General features: G+C 41.6%; 1 protein-coding gene across 1 annotated transcript in view; it reads right to left on the minus strand.

Annotated features, from left to right (window-relative positions):
• The window catches only part of LHFP (lipoma HMGIC fusion partner), a 237,253-nt gene that overhangs the window by 22,884 nt on the left and 196,095 nt on the right, over positions 1–18,274 (minus strand). The window lies entirely within an intron of this gene.

The following is an 18,274-nucleotide window of genomic DNA, read 5'->3' on the forward strand; positions in this document are numbered from 1 at the left end:
AACAAAGGCGCATCGTGTCTGCTTTTAAGAAATTAGCAGTCACAGCTCTCTCAAGCAATCTAAAGTTAGATTCCAAGAACAATTTCAAGTCTGCTTATAAAGAAAAAAGAAAAAAACACACACACACACCTTGACAAATGGCTTAGTTTGGTTCCAACTTTGCCTTTCAAAGCATCAAAAGTCTTGCTTTAGGAAATACAATCTTGTTTAGGAAATAAAATCCAGAAGTCCTTTTAAGTACTCTTATAAAAAGCCAACCAATTCTACCATCAATCTATGTAAAGTAATTTAATAGCAAGCAAAAGTGCCTAATAGGTTATGGTTCCTCATTCATTAGGTTGTTTTTCTAATTTAAGAATCAAAATAGAATGTTTCAGCATCATCAAATTTTACCATAGGCAGAGAGAACATAAAGATTTTCATAAATCACTTCAGCACATTGATTGTGCACTACCTGTTATAATGCTCTGTTGAGACGCTGAAAATCGAGGAGCATCCACTTGTCTCAGAAATACCTAAGAAGACAGACACTTATTGTAATCTAAGTCCTCCTTGCAGCTAAGAACAAAAGGTTTGATGATTGAACTGAATAAAGTGATGGATTTATTTTAATATGGATTAAGTTATCATGGCAGCACACTGACCTGATAGCTTTCCATTGGCTTGACGAGTCTTTAGTTTTGCATTAAAGCCTCATATGGTTTAACAAGAAGCTGAATGAGATTTAAGCACCCACCATTGGAATCTGAGGGCTAATATAAAAGTAACATCTTATCATGTCAATCAGTAAGTACTATCGTCACCTGTAAGTTCCACAAGTGTGCTGGGCCAGTAGGACCAACGCATACACATTCTGATTGGTGAGAATATCTTCCTGGTCGGAGGGACTGTGGGTTATCAGGGGCTAAATGAGGGAGCCCCCCTAAATAAGAAAATGCATTAACATGGTAATGTAGAGGCAGAATGACAGGGCCCCAACTGTACCTCGAAGAGACCTCCACTGTTTCTGGATTGAGTCTCTTCCTTTGGTCTTCCTTCCCCCTCTGGCTTTTCTCCCCACTGCCCCTTGTGGGTGACTTGAGTAATTATAATTCATACAAATAGTTTATTTTCTCATAGGCATTTAAGGAGAAGCTGCTTTCCACCCCCACACCTGACCTCTATGCTGAGCAGTATGGAGAGACCTTCCCCATGAACTGACACACATTCCCCACCCTGGTGCCCCTACCTCCAATCTGCCCCTTGGTTAACAGCAAAGCGAATATCCAATGCAAAGGGGCTGTGATGTGAGGGAATGTCTGCAAATTGAAACTGCAAATCACTAATCCCAGGATGTCCTACGTATAAATATGAATTGCATTGAGGCTGAAAAGTAATTTAGAAGCAGTGGTGGGGGCTTTGCAGACCAAGCAAATGTTCCAGTCACTGGTTTCCTTAGGCTTTCCTCTCATGATAGCATTTACGGCATTCTTTTTTTTTAAGCATTCCATTGCATTTACCTATCTATTTATTTATCTTTATTGTTGAAAGTATTACAGATGCTCCCTTTGTTTTGTTTTTTCCCCCCACATTGACCCCGTCCACCCCACACCCACCGCTCCCTTCCACACTGTTGTCTGTGTTCATGGGTTATGCATATATGCATATAAGTTCCCCGGTTAATCTCTCACCCCCCAGTTCCCCCACCCCCACCTTCCCTCTGAAATTCATCAGTCTGTTCCATGGTTCTATATCTCTGAGTCTATTTTGTTCATCTGTTTATTTTGTTCATTAAATTACACATATGAGTGAGATCATGTGATACTTATCTTTCTCTGACTGGCCTATATATATGGTATTTTTATAACAATTCCAAATTAGTGTTATCCAGCTTCAAGTAAAGAGATAATTAATGAGGATATAAATGTTTGTGTAAACTGAATTCCATGAATAAATAATGTGACATCATTTCATGATGTGCTGACATCTTAAATTAATAAGTAACACTAGTTTTTGAGATCTTGGGAGCAACATTTTTAATGCAGAAAGACAGTTAAACCAGAAGTTGTTCAAGTGTAAGAAAAATGAAAAATAGTAACATTTAAACCATCATTTTCTTTTTATCTGATAGGCAAACAAATGATAGACAATCTGATTTGCTAATGTTCTTTTTCAGTATGGCAGAAAATACTAGTATGTATCATGTATTCATGAAAGCACATGCCTTGGTCTAATATGACTTAGGCACTTTGGGAGACTAAATCAAAAGGAGCTTAAAATCCTATATAATAAAGAGCTAATATGAAAATGGTCGCCATGCCCTCACGCCATCACACTGTAACGGCTCAGACACTCAACCCTGGGCACCAGCCAGACACAAATGAGCTCACAAGAGAGGAATGGGGACCAGCTAGGCTGCGGCCCGGGAGAGGGACAAGCCACCCGCACTGTGGTCCCAGGCACCAGCAGCTGTGCTTGCACCTGCAGCCTAGGAGAAGGACAAGCCACACACCCCATGGTCCTGGGTGCCAACAGCTCACCTGCACCTATGGCTTGGGAGAAGGACAAACCGCCAGCCCCACTGTCCCAGGTGCCAGCGGCTGTGCCTGAGCCTGCGGCCCAGGAGAGGGACAAGTCGCCTGCCCCGCGATCCTGGACCGCCCTCCCACGGTCCCCTGCAGCTGCGGAGGGCCCGAGCTAAGCTGGCCCGGGTCCCGGGTGCCTGCGACCAGCTGGAGGAGGGAATCCTGGGTCCCGGGTACGGGGTGAGGCAGAGGCGGTTAGGGGCAATCAGGCCAGCAGGGGAGCAGTTAGGGGTTATCAGGCCAGTAGGGGAGCAGTTATGGGCAATCAGGCAGGCAGGCAGAGGTGGTTAGGGGCGATCAGGCAGGCAGAGGTGGTTAGGGGTGATCAGGCAGGCAGGCAGAGGGGTTAGGGGTGATCAGGCAGGCAGGCAGGTGAGTGGTTAGGAGCCAGAGGTCCCGGATTGCGAGAGGCAGTCTGACATCCCCCGAGGGGTCCCGGATTGGAGAGGGTGCAGGCCGGGCTAAGGGACCCCCCCTGTGTATGAATTTCGTGCACCAGGTCTCTAGGGCCTACAATATGGAGCAAGTAGGCCTATGGTTATATAAGTGGTAGTACACTTGGCAGTCAGGGTTCTTTTGTAGAATATTGGGCTGTCTGTGTGACACTGTGAAATATAGGTTCAACCATATAAATTAGGAACCATTTTATACATAGGACATTTGTGTTATATGTATGAATTTTTAAAAAATACTCTTAAATATGCTCACATTAAAAAGAAGTGTTCAGTGGAGGGCAACCACCTTCCCTTGATTTTTATATTAATATTTATGTAGTTTTTGTTTTGTCATCTGCTAATATTTGCTAAGAGCAAAGATTCTGCAGATTTCAAAGGTTTTTGGAAACATTTCTGGGAGAAAAGTGTATGTTGTAAACTGATCAGGCTAATTAACTGTCACAGTTATCAAGTTCTGTAGGTAAATATCAGTGGTCTCCCCAGCTACCATTGTATGTTAAGGTGAAAGCAAATCTCAGAGTGAATTCAACCAAATATACAACAAATGTTTATTAGCAAGCTGGCACAAAAAGTAGTCAGAGGATCAATTCTCTTAGTTCAGTGAAATCCTTCCCCCAATTCCATCAGATAGTCGTACCTTGGACACACAAATACAACAAATATTCAGATGGCAGGATCAAGGCCACTTCAGATCAGATCAGGCGATATCTTCCATTTAATGGAATGGGAGAGGGGGCATAGGATCAAAGAGAGTTCTAGATCTACATTGCTCAAGGTAGTAGCCATGAGCTACATGTAGCTATTTAAGTTTAAATTTAAATAAATTAAAATTAAGTAAAACTAAAAATTCAGTTCTTCAGTTGCATTAGCCACATTTTCAAGTGCCTAATAGCCACATGACTCCAGTGGCTACCATATTGGATAGCATAAATATAGACCATTTTCATAATTGCATAATGTGCTATTGGGGAGGGCTGTTCTAGACTTAAAACACCACTTCAAAGGGATGCTGGCCTGACCATTCTTATATGCTGTGCCTGCTACTGCTTGTTAACAATCAAAATCATACCTGCTCATTTAGATTCTCACTTTCTAGGTGGGGCTAGAGGCCAGGAAACTACATTTCAAAAACTCTCCTCTTAACAGAAATTCTGGTTCATATTCTGTCAATGAGAAGCCCTCAAGTGGGATTTAGAAGGTAAAAGAGATAAACCATATTCCCCATTGGCAGCCGCAGCTAGGAGCATGTCTTTCTGCAGACAGTAAATGTGATTTTGCAAATGGCTACGTGGAATACCCTTAGCATCACCCACTAAGGGCATGTCATCAACTGCAACTTCTTTCAATCCTTGCACTTCCTGAATTCCTGCATTTGTCTCTGAACTTCACTTCCCCTGACCTTCTAATAGGTCTTTGAAACTTTGTGTCCCTGGGCTACATTCCCTCCTACTTGAAATATCTAGAGTGGTTCCTTTTACTGGCCAAACCCTGGCTGGTACATGCACAACTTGTTCAAAGGCAGAGGGGCTGATGCATATCTTTCTATCATATTCTATTACTTGAACATCATCCATTTTCTCAATTAACAATGTTAGGTTTAATCAAGCAATTGAATTGATACCACTCCCCTGAAAACTGGCTTTTCAGGTCACTTCACTATGGACATTCCCTTTGCTAAGACCACATTCATTATCTCCCCTCTGGGTATGCATGAAGTCTCTACCTAGAAAAAAGCCTGCCAAAAGTCCTTTAAAAACTCCTGTCACTGGGTGCTGGAGCTGTTACAGAAGACCAAAGGAATACTAAGCACACTTCCTAGAGAAAGGGAGGGACCCTGTTTATTAACACTAGTGGACTCTGGGAATAATTTCCAAATTAGAGTGAAGTAACACGCAGAGGCTTCACTTTTAATAACCTTCTGGGGTCTCTGTCTTGCAGATATGGTTCCACCCCCTTTCGTGGGCTTACAGGAAGGCCCCCAGGTGTTGAGGTCCCCAGGCCATATCTGATGATCTGTCCTGGGGCCAGCGATAACGACCTTCCCCCCCCCCACCCCCCCATGTGCATTGTTCACAGTTTTTATGGCCTGACAGCCTTGCAAGACCAGTTTCCTCCTCACCTCTTTTCAAAAATGGCTTGGGTTCTGAAAATCATGTGTAACCAGAAAGCTGTGCTACCTGATGGCTACTGAGAAACAACAACAGTGGTCTCTAATATGACTTATGCTAATTATTAATCCTGGGAGTAAGTACAGATAGTAATATTAGAAGGCTTTATGTTAACGGTCTCTGTGGTTGTGGTCTCCAGTTATGGAACTTATGCTAATTAACCTCTTCTGGAATGTGGATTTTAAGAAGAGTGCTGGGGTCCAACCCCAGCAGGTCCAGGGGTCCCCAAAGGTGTGGACGGAGTCGGCGAAGAAGGAATGACACGGAGACAGCCTTCAGTTGATCAGCAGCCTAGTCAGGACCTCTAGCCAGGATCTCCAGCCAAAGTTCTGGTCGGAGTTCTGGTTAGGAACTGATTAGGATCTGATGTTTATTGTCTTGTTACATCTATATTTATACCAGCCGATTTTAATCCTGTCAATTTCTATTGCAAAGGTTAGGGCGTTTCTTATCTCCATTCCAGGGAGTAAAGATTATGTAGCTTAAGCGTGATTGTTTGTAGTTAAAGTGATTAACTACCCGCCTGGCACTTAGTTAAGGGGTTGTATCCCCTCCCTAACCTCAGGGAAAAATCCCTACCTGGGGAAACAACCTTTCTCGGAGAGGTGACCTTGGTTAAAACACATGGCGCTAAGGAGAGCAAACATATTAAGAACAATATGCTATATATGCCAGGTCCCTTGAAACATATGCTGTGCAGATGTTTCTTTCCTGCAGCGACTGTGTCAAGCAGCAAGGATGGACCGGCTTCCGGCAGAAGAGGTACTTCAAATGTTAACTAACCGACCTTAGATTGAAGTCGACTGTCATTTTATCAGCTAAACTTAAGTACTAAAATTGTAAAGTTAGAGACAATTAAACATAAAAGTGAGAACATATTTTTAATGGAAAAAAAATCTGCCATTGTTCATTTTAGCAGTGTTAAAACTTGTATCATGTTGTCGAAATCAATGTTTGATGGAACCATGGTTTGAAAATCCGTGAGTTAGATACCACTTAGATATTATACTTGTGGATGAAAAAGAGGCCATACACTAAATCTGAAAAGCTCAAGGGTGGCCCACATGACAGTGCTCACAAACTCAGAGACTGAAAATAACCACACAGGCTGGTCTGAATGTAAAAGTTCCTAACATAAAGCAGGGCATGGTGGGTAGTCATGTCCTAGGCCTGCAACTTTCTTGACAAAGGTCAATCTTTACCTATGAAATTGTCTATTGTCTTTGTGTGTCTAAATAATATACCTTACTCCCCACCACACCAGCCCGCATGACTTGTAACCTGTAATGATTATTGCGTGCCTACTTTCCCATACCTTTAATTCCTACTTCCCCACGTAATCTTTGTCCTTCTACCCAATATAAGCAGTTGGCTTATGGTGGGCCAGAAAGCAGATTTTTGTGGGTGACCTGCTACTCTCCCATATGCCAGCATTATTGGAATAAACCCTCATATATGATTCAACCCTGTCTCTGCTTAATTGGCTGAAGTAGTGACAAGCAGCCCGGATCCCTTGGTTGTCCGGTTATAATACTGTACACTGAAATAGGGCTCAGAAAAGATTCTGGAATCTAAAGTCATTGCCCAAATGATATCTTAATGACAGAATGAGTTTAAATGGACTAATTTGCTCCTGGGAAGTGAATGGCTCTAGTAGAATCTTCTGACTCACATGTTTTTATATCATTTACACAGATTTTCTTTATTAGATTTGTAAACCTTGTGGATACCACATGGACTTAATTATGTGGCATTTTAACCAAACTTCTATGTCACTGCCATAAAAGACATCATGAAAAAAAGTCACATTGTAGGACATTTGGGAGATATGTGCCTATAGGAGTGGAAGTGAGAAAAGAGGCTGTGAAGCTAGAAAACAAACTGAGGAAGATGACAACAGAGGTGGGGTGTTGGAGGAGGTGTGAGATCATTTGCAGCTATGGCTCATTTGCAATTCAGAAAAGACTTTGCAATCTGAAAGACTTTGTAAATTTAAAAAAAAGATTTTAAAAAATTGATTTTTAGAGAGAAAAGAAAGGAGAGGGAGAGAGAGAAACATTGATGTGAGAGTGAAACATCCATCTGCTGTCTTCTGCACAACTCCACCAGCAACCTTTCTGTGCATAGGACGTCGCCCAACCAACTGAGCCACATCAACTAGGACAAAACTTTGTAACTTTTTAAAAAAATATATATTTTATTGATTTTTTTTTTTACAGAGAGGAAGGGAGAGGGATAGAGAGCCAGAAACATCGATGAGAGAGAAACATTAATCAGCTGCCTCCTGCACACTCCCCACTGGGGATGTGCCCTCAACCCAGGTACATGTCCTTGATTGGAATTGAACCTGGGACCCCTGAGTCCGCAGGCCGATGCTCTATCCACTGAGCCAAACCGGTCAGGGCAAAACTTTGTAACTTTTAAGGGGTCATGAATAAATCACAAATTAGTGTAAATTAGTTCTATCCTTAGTTTTCTTTCAGTACCTAGTTGGAATCAGCTATCAGGAGGCTATAGACCATTAGGAAGATAATTTTGTGGAAGGTTTTAGGAATTTAGGGAGATGCTGCCTCCTATAAAAGAAAAAACAATAATCCAACAAATAACTCAATACTTCTTAAATTTAAAAAAAGTGAATATTGCGTTGACTATTAGGCCATTTCAACCTGAGTACCCAAGGGTTTTGGCCTCACCCTGTACAAGACAAAGTATTTGAAGAACTAGGTCAGTGAAATGATCTCTAAGTAGAAGCCAGTGTTAGTGGAGAAGAGAAAGCACAGATAAAGGCACAGAGATCAGCATTTGGGAGCTGTGTAGTGATGCTATGTTGTAAAAGAGGTCTGCCTTTAGCTCCACATGGGCTCCTGTGCCTAAATCTTAGTCCAGTATGCCTTGGCAGCCCATAAACCACCCATAGTTGAAGCTGTATTTGTTTTTGCACAATGCTGGAAATAGCTGTCATGATATTAATTATTTCTTAGAATTTGAGTATGAGGTCTTAAGCTCCTAAAGAACTTAGCGGTCCAAGTAAGAAAAGGACGCTGGGAATTTTCCCTTCCTTACAGCACTTTCTATTCAATGTCAGTACTTAACACATAGCCATCAGCATATTAACATGACAATTGGGTTCTTGCAAAAAAAGCAACACAAATCTCTAGTCACCAAATGCCAGTTACTCTGCAAAAGTAGTAAGAATAGAGTCCTCATGTTAAAGTCATGAAGCCTTTTCTTTTTTTTTCCAGGCTACTCTTCAAAGTTTTTATGTGATCTCACTTTTCTCCATGACTATTGCTCCATTCTTTTTCCACAGTTGGGTTTTTTGTTTTTTTATAGTGTGACTTTTCCCACCTATTGCCCTTTCAATGATCAAACCAGCTTTTCCCATGAATGCATCTTTTATGTTTTTTGGATACTTTTATCCTTTCTCTAGTTCCTTTATCTTCTTTTCAGTGACAAGCAATGAGGGAAATTGTTTTCTTTACTTTTCTCATGAAAGCTACTCAGTCTTGTAGACTATTATCTGGACTTCTCTTTGGAAGACTTTGGCATTTTTCCATTTTCAAGTCTCCATATGCTAATTTATGTACATGATATTTGTTTCTTTCCAGAACTAGATAATGGTCCCTTTACAAAATGTAACAACAAAATAAATCCATTGGTGGGGAGTGAAAAAGAGAGCAAGGGCCAGTGTTTAGCTCTTCAGACCTTGAAAGCATAATAAGGGGGAATCTACTTAAGTATTCTACAAGGAGGAGGCTTGGTTAGGCTCTCTCTCATAAACCACATTTCCTTTCAAAGTGCTTTCTGGAAATGGAGGCACAGAGGATGGAAGAGGCTTATCCAGATCAATCCCAGGGCCTCTTCCCTCCAGAGCAAGTGCCCTCCCTTGGAGGGCTTGCTAAGTCCTCCAACCTAAGGGCTCTTAAGGGTAGAGATTTTAGGGGAGGTCTCAATAGAATATTCATCAGCTTTCTAGGTGCATCCTTTCAGGGTCATGGTCTCCACTGATTAGATGGAGCCAGGGCAAAGGGTCCTGAAGTCAGCCATAGTGTTGCTTGTCTGGTGTTGCTGCTTTTCTGGGCCTGGAGCTGAAACGTTACTGAGGCCTAGATGTTATCCCTGGGGATTCAGGCTTAAGGGAGTAGTTGTGCAAAGGCCAGCATGGAAGTTGCATGAGGCCACTCTTCAGCCCCTTGTTCCTCTTCTAAGAGGGTCTATAACATGACTAGTGACATGCCAGGGGAGGAAAGGTCAGGGGAGGATCCTAACTACATGACCAGCAATGTGTAAGGTCAGGGGGTCTGAGCCCTGGTGACCTTCTATACCTGGCCCATCGTCCTTGCTCTGCTCATGTCTCTAAATGCCTACCACAAATTGAGAGATGTGCCAATACTGAGCCTGCACACATCTGGCTAGGGCCAAGCCATGATAGTCCTATTAAATGACTCCTGGTCAGTACCAGAATCATTTCTGAATGGGAATCCCTGGCCTACTGCACCCATTAATTACTGGTTCTTTGAATATGTCTTAAACTTCTTATCTCTGAAAGTTAAATCTCTTCTCTCTGACTGAGATACTCTCCCTCCTTATCTTATGCTCAAACTCTACCATCTGAAAATACCAACTGTAAATGTCTAGAAGCCTCAGTAGGCAGCCTGCCACCCCCCATCCCCTATCCCACCCCCCAGCAAAGAAGTGAGCCCTAGGTTTTACCCTTTCCTGTGATCTCTACTGGTACTATGTACCATTTATTTAGGACTTACTACCTTACATTGTAGTTATTTGTAAGTATTACTTCTCTTAGAAGGCCAGAAACTCTACTATACGTTCACTTGCTTTCCAACTCATTGGTTCATGATGTTTGTTAAATATTAAATATTAAGTAATGTTATTTATTTGGCATTTATAAGAGTCTCAGAATACAGGCATTGTATAAGATTATATAATACATAATATAAAAAAGATGATTGACCTCATTTGGCAGAGAAGAAAACTGAAGTCTGGAGGAGCAGGCTCATGCTCTTGATGCTACTATATGGAAACTCCAGGGACTTACTTGCAGGTCTGTCTGAGTCCTAACCCAGTATTTTTTTACCTCCACCTTCAAATGCCTCCCGAATCCCCAAGTTCTAGCTCTGGGCTGACTTCCCATGTACATGCATGTACTGAACCCTATTACAAGCGGAGAAGAATGAATAGAGCAGAGGTCAAGAGAGACTTCAAGTTGCCATTTCTCCAGGATTGATTCTACTGCTGCTTATGACCAAAGGCAAGGCCTCTGGGGAACCCTACAGACTCCCCCTTCCCTGGGACCCGACTGTGAGGTCTAGCACATAAAGCTCTCTGTTCATCAGAAGTTAAACCACGGAAAGATACCTTGTCCATATACAATATAAAATAGAAATATGATCATTTTTTGAACTGTCAAAAATAGTTTTACAAATCACAAGACTGTTTCTTTGCTGAAAACAACCTGCAGAAGAGAAAATGCTTTAGGTTTTCTTAAAATGTTTTCCAAAATGGCTCTTGTTAGGTTGCTGAAGGAGGAAAGCATGAGGCCAGAATGGCGAGGGATTATGAATTTATTCAATCATCCGCACACCAGGTGGCTGAGCCTGGATGCCTCCAGCACCCAGTGACAGGAGTCAGAGGTTTTTAAAGGACTTTTGGCGGGCTTTTTTCTGGGCAGAGATTTCTTTATGCAAAACCGGAGGGGAGATAATGGAATGTGGTCATCGCAAGTGAAATGTGGTCACAGCAAAGGAAATGTCCATAGTGAAATGACCTGAAAAGCCAGGACTGTTTCTTTGCTGAAAACATCCTGCAGAAGAGAAAATGCTTTAAGTTTTCTTAAAATGTTTTCCAAAATGGCTGTTAGGTCGCTGAAGGAGGAAAGCATGAGGCCAGAATGGTGAGGGATTATGAATTTATTCAATCATCCGCACACCAGGTGGCTGAGCCTGGATGGCTCCAGCAGCCAGTGACAGGAGTCAGCAGCTTTTAAAGGACTTTTGGCGGGCTTTTTTCTGGGCAGAGACTTCTTTATGCAAAACCGGAGGGGAGATAATGGAATGTGGTCATCGCAAGTGAAATGTGGTCACAGCAAAGGAAATGTCCATAGTGAAATGACCTGAAAAGCCAGTTCTCAGAGGTGGTGGGGTGGTGGGGGGTGGTATCAATTCAATTGCTTGATCAAATCTAACAGCTCTTTGATTCTCATTTCTTCTCTTTTTCAAGAAGACACAAAAAATTGTTAACCTAAAATAAAAAAGCCATTCAAACAAGCATTTATTTGAGATCAATAAAAATAACTATTTGGAATCATTCGTTCAACCAGAAGCCCAAATAATGTTCCTATTAAGAGACAAAGGCAATAGGTATTTATTAAAAGGAAGAGGAACGTTTACATTTTAGAAGGAAGGCAGTTCTTTATGTTTAGATAAACAACATTTATCTAAAAACTGTTTTTTATTTTCAGTCCAGTAGTCATAATAATTGCTTTCTTGTTATCTGTGCAAATATATTTTTAGGAAATAAGGAAATAAGGCCAGTCACAAAGTTATTTTAGTATTCCAAGGTTTGAGATATAAGACATGCAAGGCAGTTCCTCTGGTGTGGCAGCAGTAGCTCCATTTTAAAGTGGCTCTGTTTATATTTTTGCTTAGAAGACATACAGTAGAATACCTGCTCCTTACCTCAGAGCAAAAACTTCACAAGCTAATTTTAGCCATGAGTGACTTGTCAACTTTGCTCTTTCTAGAGTTTTAGGCAAACATTATTAAAAAAATAAAAAATAAGTAAATAAAGTTGTTTCAAATAATGAAACTTTGGGGGAAGAGTTTGCAATTTCTATATATAATAGGGTTTTTTTTGTAAATTACATCTGATTGAAAGCAACATCTTTTAACCTTAGTAGATAAGAGCACCTCAATTCCATCATTTCACTTCTTTAGGTCTTTTTTAGTTTTCCTTATCTGTAAAATGGGGAAAATATCTACCTCTCAGAGTTGTTGCAAGGATTAAATGAGATAGTATATATAAGGAGATGGGCACAGAACTTCACAGTAAGAGTTCAATGAATGGTCCCTATTATTAAGCTTTGGGCTTTGTATTATATGTGGAACAGGGTGGTGAATTTGGTTCTAGCCACTGTGTGTAGAAATGCCTGAAAAAACATGCTTAAAATCAAGTCCTCCACACTCAGAGGTTTGCTTCTTAGAAGGAATGCAGGAAGAGTTCCAGCAAGACATTCCTGGAACTATGAGCAAAGAACACTTGCCCTAATGGTCCTATCACCCATGCAAACCTCCATAGGCACAAATGAAAGTGCCACAGCATCACCCTCACACTTAGGCAAATAATTCATATGTTAATGATGAGGAACTCAAGAAGTTAAAATTTTTTTAACTTTAGTTACATAGTTAATAGGCTTGGTAATTAATGCATGTAGAAAGCTGTTGTTCCAGGAACTGAAATGTATAACCGGACCTACCCTGACCCCAGGAGACCTGCACACATTTAGACCTTTGTACCCTGGAGGACTGCAAGTGATCGAGATATCTGAGCTATTGTGCTTCAGGGACAGAACCTCTCCGTCTGCTGCCCAGGGCACAGATAAAGAATCACCAGTCTGCAAATGAAGGGATGCTAGGAAAATTGCTGGACTGCAGCTTTTATCTGATTAACCTTTTCCCCAAATTCCAAACCACTTACCTACTTTTTCCTAAATTCCAAACCCTTTACCAACACTTCTTTTCTTCTTATGAAAAAAGGTCAACTTGAGATGAGTTGTAAGATATAACTTGCCATTTGTCTTCTCAGATTTCCGGCCATCTGAATAAAGCGTCCATAAAGATTCAATCCTTGTCTCTACTTATTGGTTCTGGTAATGACCAGGAGCATGAACACCAACTTTTCCGGTTTCACTACCACAAAGAGAATAACACTTTTATCTATTCTGTTTTTTTGTTTTGTTTTTCTTTTATTGTTAAAGGTACTTTTAGTCTTTCTGGGAAGCAGGTAGAGCTAAAACTGATGTCCCCATTTGGTAGATGAAGGAATGGAGTGACAGACAAGTGGGGAGATCTGAGTGTCATCAAGTGGATAACCAGAACTAGAGCTGGGACACAGCTAGGAGGCTTGTGAAGATGCAAATTCCAATTCTGTATCTCTGGGGCAGGGTCAGATCTCTAGTATTTTGAACCAGCTCCTGGAGGCAAGGCTGCTGTCTAGGACAGTGAGGGTCTATTGAACAGGGAGGGACTCTATTGGAAATAGTGTGGGCTGATTATGTCAGGTTTGAATCCTGGCACTACTTAACCAGATGTGTGATCTTGAGCAGCATTCTTTTAACTTCTCTTAGCTTAGACTTTCATTTATAAAACATACATAACATTGTCGGTATCTTGAGCATTGTTACACGAAATAAATAAAAGGCTTAATAAAAGTGCCCAGTTCAGTGTTGGGCATAAGAAAGGGGATCAGTAAATAGTAGTTTTGATTCAATGATACAAAATGATAATGTAATTAATTGTACCACTGCTGCTGCTGTGTTAGAACTGCATACATTTCATTCCATTATACCTGCCAATTTCAGATTCTTCATTAGCAGCGAAAGAGGCTCACCAGTTTAAAACAAACAAATAAAAACACTAATCAAAGTCAGAGGTCTCTGCGTTACTGCTTGCGCACAGCTTCACAACAAATACATTTTCTGGAGCTGACCACATCTCTATGAGCTAAGAATTATTATATTTCTTTTTCCCCCCTAACATTATATTAAGTTAAATTTCAAACTTACTGAAAAGTTGGAAGGATCTACACTAATAAAAGGCAAACATGCAAATTGACAGTACCTTCGCTACACCTTAAGCCACGCGCACCAGCCAATCAGAACAGCTATATGCAAATTAACCAAACCAAGATGGTGGTTAATTTGCATATACCGGCTGGGAGCGAAGACTGAAGACAATGTGGAAGCGAAGTGCTACAGAAGGGAGCAAAGTAGAGGCGGCGGAGACAGGAACGGAGCCAAGGCTGCGGAGGCGGGGGGTGGGAGGGGAAACCCAGCCACAGCGCTCCAGCCGCAGGAAGCCCTATTCTTGCAGGAATCTTCCTGCAACGGGCCTCTAGTTGTATCATAAACACCCATATACATCATCTAAGTTCTAGGATAAACAGGTTTATAAAATTTATTTTATCACATATCTATCCATTTTCCCATTCCTCTATTGATTCATCAATCCGTTCTTTGGGGAGAGGGGAGATGTTTGTCATAGTAAGTTTCAAACATCAGTACATATGAAGTCTCTTTTCATTATTCATACTCCATCCCCTTTCCTTCCCTTGGCCCATTAGTCTGCACAGACCTATGAGGCAGACCCAAAAGTTAGACCCAAAAGCCATAACTGATATAACACTGCTTTACAGATTAATGGCACTAATTTTGGATACCACCTACCTGGAAGTGATTTATACACACATTTATATACAAGCAATTTATATAGGGCAATGACTACCTCTGAACCCCAACAGTCATATCAGCCATGCAAAAATTTCTCAAACTACCATCCCACAACCCAAAATAGGATCATCTTGCTTCAGCTGTCTGACACTGATAAACCAATAAAAACTTCACAAGACATTTTATTTTATTTTAAAATATATTTAATTGATTTCAAAGAGGAAGGGAGAGGGAGAGATAGAAACATCAATGATGAGAGAGAATCACTGATTTGCTGCCTCCTGCACGTCCCCTACTGGGGATTGAGCCCGTAACCTGGTCATGTGCCTTTGACTGGAATCGAATCCAGGACCCTTCAGTCCCCTGGCTGATGCTCTGTCCACTGAGCCAAACTGGATAGGGCTTCACAAGACATTTTACAAAAGCCAGAGTGACAACATAAAAAGTTCCAGGAAAGCCCAGCCACTCAGCTCAGGGTTTTCAGTGGACATACATTCTTTAAGGATCACTGCTGTTTTGTATAAAAAAAATCACTCCTGATACCCCCTAAATGAGAAAAAAAAGAGCTAACCCAATTATCGCACTTGAACAGGAAAACTCTCCGGGAGCAGAGGTAGGCTCCAACATATCCTGTCAAAAAGTCCTAACCAGAAAATGAAAAAGAAACAAACAAAAAACCCACCTGCAAGTACATTTACACTGCAAACCTTGACCCCATCCTACATCAAGTCCAAACCAGACTCAATTAGTGCATGTTGGCAAATTGTGATTACCTACACTCAGATAAATATTCCAGAAGCAAACTGTTAGGAACAAGGCGGGTGGAGTCAGAGAGCCCTGTATTTGAATGTCGGGTCTTACTAGATATTGATGGAGCAAGTCTCTTAAACTTGAGCCCCAAGAGTTTCATCCATAAAATGGATCTACCAGTGTCTCCTTACAGAGTTGTTGAGAGAATTAGACAAAATGTCCCAGTATAGTACAGAGCACATAGATGTAGCTTCCCTCTTATGAAATAATGAAGAAGAAGAAGGAAAGGTAACACTCTAAACATTTATTTATACAATAGTCACTTTATGAAAAAAAAATGCACTGCCACCAGGATGCACTGCTTTTACCACACGTTTGCAGGACTTGCTCAGTCACTTTATGGAAATAAAAAAGTGCACTGCCACCGGGATGCACTGCTTTTACCACACGTTTGCAGGACTTGCTGGAATTGTAGAGCACATGATGTCATGGGTCCTAAGTTTTAAGGTAACACATTCTAACATATCACGCATAAACTAGACTGCCATCCCCAGCCACCTCTGAGTCTTCCCCTGACATGCTTACAGATCTTCGCTTTGATTCCTGCTAAAGCACTAACTCCCAGCTTCCTTGCCCTCAGTCCTGTGGAGTGAATTAGCCTGGACAAGGGGAATAACATCACATATGCCTGATGGCTTACTATGTAATCCTCCCAGAGGCCTGGGTGAGCTGATACCAGTGACACTGGCGGTGGGATTGAGGGTGCAGCAGTGCATAGATAGTTGGCAGGGGACAAGGCTCCTGAAATACACCGTCTCCTACAAGAATTGGAGCAAATTTGGGGGTTGTATCCTGTTTGAATGGAGACAACAGTGGAACCAAGCTGCCTTAGTTCTATGCATATCTGATGAGAAAGTGCTATGTTCATTTGGCTAATCCATAGCAGACCTATGGGTCTGAGGTCTGAGGGAAGGGCCTGACTGAGTGGGGAAATGTGGGAAGTGAGCAACCAAATTCACTTGGGAGAAAGGAGAGGCAGGGCTGATTATGGGTTGGGGAGAAGGGGATCAGAGAATGAGTCTTTTCATATGGTGGCAAAAAACATTAATTTGCTATTTTTTAAATTAGCACCCAAAGCTACAGAGTCTGAAGAATGGGCCTGGCTAGATTTAAACTCCAGTGGGATCCTGACTTGGAAGCCTGCTGTGGACACAGGGTGGGAGGCTGGGAGCCAGAGGTCCTTCCCTGTGGGGCTAGGCTCTGCACAGGTTTGTGGTGGCTTAGGCAGGTCACTCACTTTAAACTTTAGCACCTCCCTCATGCCAGTATAGATAAGCCACCTGTACCTTTCAGGGATGGTGTGATGATCAGAGAGTGCATGTTGGTTGCCCAGTGCAGGTAGACACTCCAGGAATTGGTGACAGGCAAAGTGCCCTGCAGATGGTTAAGGATAAGCACAGACAGAGAGCAAACTATTTGGATGAAAATATCTTCCTCCCTAGTTGTGTTACCCTAATATAAAGTTACCCAGAACAAAGGAGAATCAGGTAGAGAAATCTAAAAGAGTAATGAGTTCCATACTAGGAGTCTATTTCAGTTCATAACAATATTTAAGAAACAGAATAAAACCTCTCTCCTCACTAGTGCCTTTAACCAATATAGCAAATGCCCAAGAATGGACAAATTCTGTGCTTCCAAACATTCTTCATTCATTACTACTTGACTTTGAAAAAAAGTGTTAGGGTAGGGAGCATTTGAGATCTTGTTCCTGGTATATGTTATCAAATTGGCTCAAATACACTCTCATAAAAATTCTCTACAGGGTTGGACACTTTTTGTGTGTATGACATTTACTTGAAGTAGTACAGCAGGATTCCAATGAAGCACACCCCAAACTGCCCTGTGAACCCTAAACCAATGCTAGGTACAAACAAGGACCTACTGTGCCTACTGACTCTCCAGTTTGCATCAGGTGAACTTGGTGAGCTCCCAGGAAACAAAGACTTTAGATATTGCTCTTTGGAAACAACATCAAATAAAAGACAGTCTCCAACCTAACCACGAACAGACATCTGCCCCTGTCTATGACATTCACCTCTGCCTACAACAAACATCAATGAGAAGCTGCTAACACCAGAGATAGACAACTGTCCCAAGACATCAACAGGCATGTATACCTATGGATTGGTACTGAACTCAGAATCTGTTCATCTTTACCTGTCTTCTAATATTAGTCGTAATAGTTATATGTGTTCTTTGAGTGTTTCTATATAGTCTGTTTATTATTACTGAACATGTATAAGATAAATGTTAGTACTCTTTTCATGGTTTATGTAAATATTATACTAGATGCCAAACACTGAAAAATGAGGCGGAAAGCAAAACTCAGATTATGACAGTTCACAGGATAGAAATGATCTCCAGTGTTTTATTTGCAGTGAAAGCTGTAAGACCTGACTGCCTTCCATTTACCTGTCCTTGCCTTCTTGGAAAAAATTTGTCCTCAACTCAGATCTTATTGTTATGGTGAGAGAGTTAGCTTGACAGGCAAATACACAGGCAGGGGTCCAATGGAAAAAAAGGCAGGGGGAACATAGGCAGGGGCAGACACGGCCTGGGGGGGGATCAGGCCTAAGCCAGCAGGCGGACATCTCCCAAGGGATCCAGGACTGTGAGAGGGCACAGGCTGGGCTCAGCCCCCCCCCCCACCAGTGCACAAATTTCGTGCACTGGGTCTCCAGTGAATATATAAAATCATTGTTGTGTGCTATCAATGAGGTGGTACAAGTGGCCAAGGTACTTAAAACAGGCAATTCTTTAAAGATACTATTTTTCCCCCTTCTTTCACTTTCAGGGACATCAGGAAAGAAAAAT

Source organism: Myotis brandtii, unplaced genomic scaffold (genome assembly GCF_000412655.1).
Source record: "Myotis brandtii unplaced genomic scaffold, ASM41265v1 scaffold167, whole genome shotgun sequence".
Taxonomy (NCBI): Eukaryota; Metazoa; Chordata; class Mammalia; order Chiroptera; family Vespertilionidae; genus Myotis; species Myotis brandtii.